At 46.5% G+C, this 11,861-nt stretch overlaps 1 pseudogene; it reads right to left on the bottom strand.

Moving 5' to 3' along the window:
- Positions 1-381: 381 nt before the first annotated feature.
- Positions 382-4,103, bottom strand: LOC122690363 (annotated as a pseudogene).
- Positions 4,104-11,861: the final 7,758 nt, after the last annotated feature.

Genomic DNA, 11,861 nt, shown 5'->3' with positions numbered 1-11,861 from the left:
ACATTCATTGGAAGGGCGGACGGATGACCAGCCCCACAGGACAGGGCTGAGAATAGCCTCCAAAATGCCCAGCTTCTAAAAGCGCCGTCCATCAGCCCTGAGGCATCTTCTGGTTTAGGCTGGTGACATCACTGGATGTGGCTGAGACGCACCCTCCGAGATACCCAGCTACACCCACGCGCCGTCAGTAGGCCTAGAAGCAGCTTCCGGTTCAGCCCAGTGACATCACAGTATGCGAAGGAGAAGCGGCCTCATCAACGCCCAGCCAGTCAGTGTGCCGTCCGTCAGCCCCGAGGTGGCTTCCGGTTCAGGCCGGAAACATCCCAGGGCGTGACTGTGATGCAGCCTCCACAATGCCCAGCTCCACACATGCGCTGTCCATCAGCCCCAAAGTGGCTTCTGGTTAAACCCGATGTCGTCGCCAACAAACCCTTCGGCCCAGATGAAGTAGCTTACGATGGTGTTGGTACAGTCGGCGGCCAACCCCAGTCACTGGCCCCGCACCCATGTGCAGAGGTAGGGGAGCCCCCACTGGGTCAGCTTCTCCAGGGACCAGGCCGGGTGGACGAAGACAAACTCCAGGTTCTCCATGAGGTTGATGCTGGCCATGAACAGCCTACCTGGGACAAGAGAGGGGCTGCTGTTCGTGGTGCCAGCTGTGGGGTCAGCCGCCCATGTGTGCAGTCACTAACCCACGGAGTCACGTGGCCAATCAAACCATGTGGTCACTGACTCACATGGTCAGTCACCCACCCATGGGGTCACTACCCCATGCAGTGATCCCTCCACGTGGCCACCAACCACGTGGTCACCCACCCATGGGGTCACCTGTCCACATGATTACCCCCTCACACCATCACCCGCCCATGTGGTCACCTGCTCACCTGGTCAGCAACTCACATGGTAACCCACCCTGCAGTCAGCAACTCAAACTGGTCATCCACTCACATGGTCACCCACCCCTGTGGTCACCAACCCACACGGTCTCCCACCCATGTGACCAGTAACCCATGGGGTCACCTGCCCACACAGTCACCACACTGTGCCATCACCCACCCAGACTCTGGCCTCTGCAGCAGTCAGAGATTCAGATGTCCGACAGAGACCAAAGTTCAGACAGCAGGGGCTCACATGGGTGTTGACTCATTAATTTCTCCTGTTACAGAGGGCAGGTGGGCTCAGCCCTTGCCTGACAGTGACCCCAGAGATGTCCATGTCCTGACCCCGTGTGGTGGACACAATAATGTCTGCATGGATCTTCACGTCCTGTCTACATCCTGACCCCCTGTGGTGGACACAGTAATGTCCCCAAGGATTTCCACACCCTGGTCCCCATATGGTGAACAGAATAACATCCCATAATAAGTCCTGTTCCATTTCTACACTTGAACCCAAAGCCAGCCCCATGCACTAGGGCATGCGTGTGACTGGGTGTCCTGGTGTGAAGGTGGCACTCACCTGGCTGGCTGCCACTCTTTATGTGCTCCAGGTAGTGGACGAGGTCTCGGGGCTTCACCTGGTTCCCCCACCTGTAGGGGATACTGGGCCACAGTTCTGCATGCTGACTCATGGATGCCTTGTCCTTGTACAACAGGATGATCTGCTGGCCACAGGCCCAGAGCTGATGCAGAGTCAGCACCTCCTGGGGGAAGAATCACCCAGGTGCCCATGAGATGTGTGCACAGGGGTTATTGGGGTGCCTTGTGACACAATGTGTCAGTTATTGGGGTGTCCCAGAAGCTACAGTGGTGTGTGGATTATTGAGGTGTCTATGAGCAGTGATGGGCTGATTATTGGGTTTTCTGTGAGAAGAGACAGTCATGGGTAGAATAATGGCATGTCTGAGTAGAGACACTAGTGGATAGATTACTGGGGTATCTGAGTGGAGATGGTGATGGGTGGGTTATGGGGTGTCTTGAGCAGTGATTGGTAGATTTTTGGGGTGTTTGAATGGAGACAGTGGTGGGTAGATTACTTGGATGTCTTGAGAAGTGATGGGTCAATTGTTGGGGTGCCTGAGTGGAAACAGAGGTGGGTGGATTATTGGAATTTGTGCTAAGAAATGGTGGGTGGATTACTGGGGCATCTTGATGCGTGGTTGATGGATTTTAGGAGTGTCTGAATAGAGACTGGGCAGGGTGGATTATTGGGGGTGCCTGTGACCAGTGATGGGCTGGTTATTGGGGTGTTTGAGTGGAGACAGTGGTGGGTGGATTACTGGGTTTCTGTGAGCAGTATAACCTTGTGTCTGAATCAGCCTCATGCAGCGAGCAGATAGTCTGATTACAGTGAAGCCTAGTGCTCCCACCACTTGCATTGCAGGCTGATTCTTTACTGTCTGAGCCACCAAGAAAGTCTCCCTGGAGGAGGTGCCAGGGTGCAAACACAGACCCACCTCAGAGGACATGGGAACTCAACTATTGCTTATCTGGGACCAGGAAGGAGCTCTGGTGTCAGCTCAGCTGCACAAAGGGCAGGACCCAGCCTCCCCTTCCCCTCCCAGCTCCCCCAGCTTCTGTGACTTCAGTCTGTGATGCTCTTAGTCCATGGGTCCTCCTTCTGACTCCAGGCTGGTTCCACAGTAAAGTCATGTCCTTTCCTACCTTTCTGGGAGGCTCTCTGGGTGGGGAAGATCTCTTGGAGGAGGGCATGGCAACCCACTCCAGTATTCTTGCCTGGAGAATCCCATGGACAGAGGAGCCTGGTGGGTACAGTCCATGTTGTTGCAAAGAATCAGACAGGACTGAGCACAGACAGACACTCTCTAGTTAAAAGTACTTTGAAGTTATTCATATTGTTTTCAGGCTCTTTATGATGCCAGTGCTGTGGGTCTTGTGTAGTTTCATTTATTCATTTCCTTTTAAATCAGTGTGATCTGTTTCAGAGACAGTGTGGAGAGGTTCACACTTTAGTGGTCAGCTAAGGAAAATCCAGAAATCCTTCCTTTCCATCTCTGAACGTAGGTTTGGACTAGCTTTATTTATTTCTCTCTCTCTCTCTCTTTTTTTCTTATTTATTCTCAGGGTCAAGGGATGGGAAGGAGGATTTACAGGTTCATAATATAATTTGATTTGATGATGTTACGGAAGAGTGGATGGATGGGTGAATAAATAAATGGATGGATGGATAGAGGGAAGGATGGACAATGGATGGGTCAGTGGGGTTGGATCAGTGGATAGGTGGATGATGGATTGGTCGGTGGGTGAATGGATGGATGATGGATGGGTGGATTTATGCATGGATGGGTGGGTGGTTAGATGGATGGGTGAGTGGGTGGGTGGGTGTGCAGGTGGATGGACAGATGGGTGGGTCAGTAGTAAGTGGTCCATGCACACAGTGGTGTATGACTCACCATGAAAAGGAGTGAAGTTCTGACACACCTTACATCGTGGATGGACCTTGAACACACGATGATCAGTGAGAGAAGCAGACACAGAAGGACACATTTTACATGTCCACTTATAAGAGATGTTCAGAATAGGCAAATTTACAAAGACAGAAGCAGATGAGTGGTGCCCGGGCTTGGGAGAGAGGCATCAAGAGTTATTATGAAAGGGGTACAGGAAGGAGAGTGGCCAGGGGCCCTTCTGTGGATGGAGGAGGCCTGAAGACGTGGAGGCCTCCTCCGTGTGGGGACCCCACAGCCTTCCCCATGGGGAAGCACCCGGAAGGGCTGAGACACCGGGTCCATGGTTCCCTGTCTGCTCCACACCCTCAAGGGAAGGGCTGTGTGGGGGCCTCTCCTCCCAGGGGTGGGGAGGCCGACATAGAACCCTGCAACTATCAAGAGGGTGAGAAAGAATCTAAAGCTGACTTCCATAGGAAACATCACTTCCTGTTTGTCCAGCTGTCCATGTGCGCTCCCAGTGGGCAATGCGCAGGGTCACAGAGCCAGGGCAGGGCCCTGTGTCCACATAGCCAGAGGAGTGCTGGTGGAGAATGGGGTGCATTTGCACCTTGAGGAGGTGAGCAGGGTGGTGCTGTCTGGCAGGAACCCTCCCCTCCCAGGCCATGGTGTCTGGTGGCCGCCCGTCTGATGACCTGAGCACAGGAGTGTCACCCTGGAAGTGCCCGCCTACCTGGTCCCCACCAGGCATTCCCATGTCGAGATGCCCACCCATGGCTGAGCTTTGCAGCACTTTTTGCAACCAAACTGGCTGGAGTCAAATGTTCCTCATTTTAACTAGATACTTCTGGTACTATTTATGGAGTTGTTTGGGGGTGGGTGGACACCTTAAACTTTCAGCCCTCCAGGCTCAAGTGCAGAAGGTACAGCACAAGCTCTGATGGAAAAGGTGGGTGGAAAGGTGAGTGGTCCCCAGGAGTAGGACAGAGTGGCTGAGAAAGCACAGTCCCCCCCACCCAGGGTGGCTGGCATGTGTCCTCAAGGCAGGTTCTTGGAGGTTCACATACCTTCCGGGTTGAATGGGATAAAGTGGACAGAGAAGGGAAGGTGCTGGTGTGTGTATGTATGTGTGTGCACTGTGTGCGTGTGTGTTTGCTGTGTGTTTGTGTGTTTGGTATGCATGTATGTGTGTGTGTGCATGTGTCTTTGTGTGTTCAGTGTGCATGTGTGTTTGATGTGTGTGTGTGTGTGTGTGTGTGTGTTCAGTGTGCCTGTACGGGTGCATGTTTGGCCTTGAGGCTTCCCACACTCAGACCCGTCTCGTAGCCACATCCCCACTGAACCGAGCCTGCAGGGTGTCACCTGGGATGGAGAGGTGGTGCAGGGCCACATCCCAGAGCTGAGAACTCAGCACTGACATCCAGTCCGCATTCGCCTTGGTGGCACAGGAAGGAGCCGGGCGAGCTCACCTGCCAGCCCATCAGAGGTCGAGCCTGGGAGATCTGGGGGAGGAAATGGGGCTTTGTATAATTAAATCAGGACGTGCAGAAGACCCAGTGCTGGCGGCATGGAGGCGTGGCTCTGAGAAAAGGGAAACAGCGGACTTCTCTCCAAGAGAAAGGAGGATTGGGTGGTGGAGAGGGGAGAAGAGCGCTAGAGACAGAGAGACTATGACACAGAGAGGAATGGACAGAGACATGAAAAGAGACAGACAGAAGCAGAGGAGGGGAGAGAGAGACACAGGAGGTGAAGTGAGGGTTTGAGGGGAAGCAAGGGCGGAGGGAGACAGGGACCAAGAGACAGTCCCCAGCAGCTCAAGTCTGTTCTCCCTGAGGTTAGAGCTGGCGTTCCCTTCCAGAGGGTCCCCCACCCTCGCGCTGTGCACCAGCCCCTTCCTCTTGGGGCTGAGAGGGGCCCAGTTGAGCCTGTGGGGTCTCTAGGTTTGGGGGCTTCCCTTCAAGGGGAGATGGAGCCCAGGCACTAGGTCACACCCCCTTCACTCCCCAGAGGCACTCTCTCCATCTGGTGGGTGTTGCTGCAGTAAAAGTGACTGGACAGGCTCCCAGCATGAAGCACCCACCTGAGCAGCTATGAAGCTGGGAATGCCTCCAGTCAGGGTCTGAGTGTCCCCTCTCTCCTGTTCTGGGTGGGTGTACTGGTGGAGTGGTGACAGATGAGTAAAAACACTATAGAGCCTTTACCCACATGGGGCCAAGCGTGGCCATCCCATCATGCAAGGAGATGATTTAAAACACAATCACCTGGAAACATGAACCATGACTTCTGAGTGGCGGCTGTGGACTTTTGTCCACCCACCCAGACCCTGATCTCACTCCCGAGCCTCTGTGCCTTGTCTTTCCACGTGGGGGAGGGGCCAGAGCCCTCTTCATGGTGTTGAAGGTGATCTGATGTCCAGGAACCCCCCTCCCTCACCCACCATGTCCTGGAGACAGTTTCTGCAAAGACCCCTCCCTATAGAGACTCAGATCCTCACTTCCCTGACTTGGCCATGCAGACCAGTCCCTCCCCAGAATCATCAGTTGAGGCTGACCCAGTCATTCCCAGGACCAGTCAAAACATGGGCCTGTGACCCACTGGTTCTGCCTACCCACCCAGCCCTGACTGCAGCCACTGTCCCTGCCTGGGCAGAAGCCTCCCCTCACAGCTCCTCCTGAGTTAGGGCCTGTGGTCCACGTGCCATCAGGCCTGCTTTCATGGCGAACACATGCCTGAGCCTTTATTTTTGTGTTTACTGCTCTCCACGGACAGGGTTTGTCCCTATTCTCAAGGTCCCCTCTCTATAGTAATAGTTCCTTTCTGTTGTCATGTTCCCCCGTCTACAGTAATACTTCCTTTCTATTGCCATACTGTCCCCTCTACAGTAATAGTTCCCCTTCTATAGTAATAGCCCCCTCTAATATCATAGTTGGAGAAAGGCATGGCAACCCACTCCAGTATTCTTGCCTGGAGAATCCCATGGACAGAGGAGCTTGGCGGGCTCCGTGCGGTGAGTCCATGGAGTCACAAAGAGTTGGACATGCCTGAACGACCAGCACTAATGTCATAGTGTTTAGAGTAATAGCCCTCTATTCTCAAAATTCCACTTCTACAGTAACTGTGCTCCTCTACTGTCATAGTCCCCCCTCTGTAATAATAGTCCTCCTTAATTGTATTACTCCCCTTCTATTGTCATTGCCCCCCCCCACAGTAATAGTTCCTCTTCTACAATATTAGCTCCTCTCTAATGTCATAGTAACAGTTTCCCCTATAGGGTAACAGTTCTCTATTAGAGAACTAATAGAGTAATAGTTCTCCTTTATTGTCATAGTCCTCCACCCCGTACACTAATCATCCTGTCTTTGTTGTCATGCTTCACTTTCTATTGTAATAGTCTCCCTCTGCAGTAAAAATCTCTCCTCTACTGAAATAACCCCCCTGTAATATCATAGCACTACTATATAGTGATAGTCCCCCCTCTATTGTCAAAGTTCCTCTTCTACAGTAGTACTCTCCTAGTCCCCTATCTGCAATAATACTCCTCCTTGATTGTAGTAGTACCCTTAAATGATAATAGTCTGCCTCTAATATCCCCCTTCTAGAGTAAAAGTCCTCCATTGCTATAATCTCCCTCTACAGTAAACGTCCCTGTCTACTGTCATAGTCCACTCCCTATTGTAATAAGTCTGTCTCTGTGGTAATAATCTCTTCACTCTATTTTATTATATTTGTAAAAAAAAAGGTCCTGACCAAAGTTTGGTTAGTATTAATCAACCTTATAGAAAGGTGACAATAAACAACAAATATAATTATCAAGACAATCGCCAAAGTTACAGTTCCAGACCTGATGCTGTGGGTAATACTTTGAAACCATCCTCGTGGGTCTAGGCCAGACAATCAGTCAGCCAACTGTCCAGCTAAAAGTTTTCAAATTAGTGGAAGAGGGCAGACATTTAGAGAAAGTTTCAAAGATTTCCTTTTGCAGTAATTGTACATTCAGAGAGGCATTATCATGTAAATGAAATTTGATTTGTTCCCAGTTGTAGGTACTATGATTGAATTGAACAGAAGTAACACAAAATTGGCAATTAATACAAGTTACAGATTAAATTTTAAATTTCCTATGGCTATAACAGAAGGAAGTGGGACACAGGCCTGTATAAAATATGACTGATTATAGCAAAAGAAATAGTTACTATGACCACGACTAGTCCCTGTGAAATGTCCAGTCTAAGTCCCAAGTTCTTTGGTGCTGGCAGCAAGTTTCCAAATGTCTCATTGTTCAGGCCCAATGTGTTTATAGAGGACAATTCAAGGAGGAGGAGGAGGTGCCATTCCACCTTGAAGCCAGCCATGAAGTCCTTTGCTTGGTAATGTTTCAACATAGTGTTAGTAACATTTTACAAAATGGTTTTTGTTCTTTCCCTAACTCTTTCCCTAAAGTTTCAGTAGTAAACATGGTTCACAGACAGAAAGGGCAGCAATGTCTGAAAGTCTTCTTTTGGAGGCAGGACGAAAGCCCAAGTTTGGTGGCTAACGTTTATGCATAATTCTGCTGGGCCCATACACAAAGGAAGGACTTCATAACCTAAAGAAATGTTAATTAGTTTTTCTTTCTCCCCAGGGTGTGAGGGTTCCAGGGAAGGGGCATATGGGTGGAGTCATTAGTTGATATAATCAGTCTTTTCTCCATCTATTTTATGACCTGCAAAAAAGAGGGGTTGGGTAAGTAAGTCCAGTTGAGTTTGATTAATCAGAGCTCGAATGGGGGGAGGCACAGGCTAGCAAGTTGAGCATTTCCAGGAAAATGTATTCAGGACTCCGAGGCATTCCCTGTTGAGAGATCAAATCTTCAGCTTTATTAGTAAGGGTTTTTATTTGTCCCCAAGTGGGGAGATCATAGGGTTGATGCCGCCAAAGGTAGCACTTCCTGGAGATCTTTAGAGCCGCCATGGCCTGTATTGGAATTTCTTCCTCCTGGGGTTCTTGTTGTTTCATCCCCATTTTGAATGCTGGGGGCCCCCTTGGGTAGAATCTTTCAGAGAGGAAGCCATGTGAGTTTGTTGCATCCATCTGGGGAAATACAAGCATATCCCTTTCCCTACAAGATTAGTTTCCCAGATTTCCATTGTTTCGTTAACCCGTTTTGGTACCAAATGGGCAGAGGAAGAGAAGTGTCCATCAATTCCTCAAAATGCCTTTCTGCCCTTGTTAAAATATTTCCCTGTGGCAGGTTTAAAAAATTTTAAACAAATAAAGCTGTATTAATAATACTTATGGGTTTAGAAAATATCTTATGTTGGAATCTAGTAAAGTCTGCTTTGGATAAGGAAGACAACAGTGTTCCTGTGTATTCCCCCTTTTTTACTTTTTTAATTTATAACTTTAGTGTGTGATGTGCTCGTTCGACTATGCCTTGTGCCTGTGGATTATAAGGAATACCTGTAATATGTTTAATAGAAAAAGATTGTAAAAATTGTTTAAAGTGTCTAGAAATATAGGCAGGGCCATTATCTGTTTTAATAGAGCTAGGTGTTTCCATTACAGTAAAATAAGCTAACAAGTGAGTGATAAAATGTTGTGTAGCCTCACCACGAAGAGGCGTGGCCCAGATAAAAGAGGAATTTGTATCGATACAGAGATGTAGGAAAGAGGATGGAGAAAGTTCAGGGCAATGAGTTACATCCATTTGCCATAGTTCATCAGGTTGCAAACCACGAGGATTAATACCTTGTATGATGGGTCGAAGATGTAGGGGTCTACAAGTTGAGCAATTACTAATGATTTATTTAGCCTGGTGGCATGGGATTTTCCATAGCTGGTATAGGGAGTCAGCATTGTTATGCAACAGAGCATGTTGTTCCTCCGCAGTAGCAAAAGAGACCAGTTTATCAGCTTGCTCATTACCATAGGTCATGGAGCTGGGCAGACAAGAATGCACTTGACTATGTGTAATATAAATGGGAGAATTGCTGTTTCTAACAACAGATTGTAGTTTGAAAAAGATTTGTTGGATAATAGGTTGATTGGAGTTTATGGTGGAGGTTTCTATATTTGTTTTAATACAAAAACTGAATATACAGAATCAGAGACTATATTAATGGGGTAAGGATGTAGGTAACTAACTTGAATAAGAGCATATAATTCATTTTGCTGAGCAGAATGAAATTTAGTATAAAAGACTTTATATTCCTTAAGAGACCAGAAAGAAGCTTTGGCATTTTTAGTCCCATCTATATATATATATATATATATATATATATATATATATATATATATATATATATATGTAATGATGATGATATAAAACCTCAGCTTGTGGTATAGGCTGTGAGCTGATAATGCGAGAAATAATAAATTCAGTGTTTTTGAAGAAATTCCACAGCTTACCAGAAGGATAATGAAATGAAATTTCTCCAAAATATTCCAGAAAAGCTATTTGAAAATTGGTAGAAGTTTGTAATGTGTTCTTAAATTGAGATTTACTGATAGGTATTACAATTTTATGAGAATCTGAGTCAATCAGAGTTTTAGTCCTATTTCTTCCATTTATAATAATTAGAGCAATTAAATCAAGGTAGGGTGTAAGTGACTTTATTCCCTAAAATGGGTATAGATCCATTCTACTGGGTGTTCTTGTTGGGCAAGAAGTCCTGTGGGAGAATGAAAAGAGGAGAGTATAAATAATACTAGAGGCAAATCTAGTTTGATGCGAGTAAGACATTGTTTTTGTAATTTATTTTGCACCAAATAAAGTTCCTCCCATCCCTCTTGAGAAAGTGAACGAGGGCTATTTAAATAGGGATCTCCTTTTAAAGTATTAAATAGGTTATTAAGCTGATAACTAGCAATGCCTAAAGAAGGTCTAAACCAATTTATATCTCCTAAGAGCTTTTGAAAATCATTTAAGATTGATAATTTATCAGTACAGATCTGGGTTTGTTGGGGAGTAATACGTTGTCTATTAACAACAGACCCTAGGTAATGGTAAGGTGTAGAGGTTTGAATTTTTTCAGGGGCAATGGTTAATCCAGAGTTTTGAAATCATAGTTGAGCTATATCAGACATGTGTTGAGTTTCTAAAATGGATGGAGCTGAAAACAAAATATCATCCGTGTAATGGATAACAAGAAAGTCAGGAAACTGTTTTCTTACAGGCTCAAGGGCTTTAGCTACGTAATACTGGCACATGGTGGAAGAATTCATCATCCCTTGTGGCAGTACAGTCGACAAGGTGTCGTTTGGTGTCGTTTATGAGGTCCAATATGATTAGGATAAGGGAGAGAGAAGGCGGATCTCTCTCGGTCTAAAGGTATATTAAAAAAGCAATTGTAAATCAATAACAATAAGTGCCAATTTTGAAAAATAGTGGTAAGTGGTGGGATTCCTGGTTGTAATGCACCCATAGGTTTCATAAATGGATTAACTTTTCTAAGATCTGTTAGGAGACACCATTTCTTAGATTTCTTTTTTATAACAAAAATACGAGAGCTCCAAGGAGAACAAAATTCCTCAATATGCTTTAATTTTAGCTGTATACCTATGAGTTCCTTAGCCACCTGTAATTTCTCTTTCATGAGGGGCCATTGCTCTGTCCAAATAGGCTCGTCATTCTTCAAAGTTAATAACTGTATTATTTGCTAAATGATCAGTGACCCCTAGGAAAAATGTGGAATGTATATCTGAGTTTGCCATTGCATAAGTAAGTCCCTTCCTATTAGATTAAGGGGTGCATCTATCACATAAGGGCTTAATGTTGCAGGTTGGCCTTCTGGTCCCTCACATGGATAAATCTGAGTACTCTGATAAACCTCTTGTACTTTGGTTTGAGAAATCCCTGCAGTTTGGCAAGAGATTTTTTGTAAAGGCCAGGATTTGGGCCATAAATGTTTTGATATAATAGTAATATCAGATCCAGTATTGAGGAGACCAGAAAATCTTTTACCATTAATTTTGATATTTATATTTGGTCGGGAAAATTCAGATACCAATGATCCCCATAAAGACTGTTTTTGATCCGTACTGCTGAATCTGCCCGTCCGTATATCATTAGAAGAATCAATAGAAATGTAAGGCAGAAGGAGTAATTGAGTGATTTTATTCCCCCTTTTAAATTGCCATAAAATCTGAGCTGACATCATAATTTGAATTTTCCATTTATAATCTGAATCAATTACTCCAGGGTGAACAGTAATTCCTTTAGAAGTCAAACTAGATCAGCCAAGCAAAAGACCAAAGGTTTGTGGGGGCAGGGGTCCAAAAAGTCTGGTAGGTATTCTAGAGGGGACTGCTTGAGGGTAAAGGAGAAAGGGCTGGTATACTGATGGCAGCACTGCCGGATGTTGAGGGTCTGAGGGAAAAGATGAAATTTACCCCTGGTTTTTGTTGAAGGGGACCTGGGGGGTCCCCTGCTTGGAATTTCCCGAAATAGGTTTTCCTTCAATATCAAATTTAGATTTACACTCTTTCGCCCAATGCATTCCTCTAAGGCAGCAGGGGCAGACTTTTGGAAGTTTTT

Source organism: Cervus elaphus, chromosome X (assembly GCF_910594005.1).
Source record: "Cervus elaphus chromosome X, mCerEla1.1, whole genome shotgun sequence".
NCBI lineage: Eukaryota > Metazoa > Chordata > Mammalia > Artiodactyla > Cervidae > Cervus > Cervus elaphus.
This window is presented reverse-complemented; position numbering and strand designations above follow the sequence as displayed.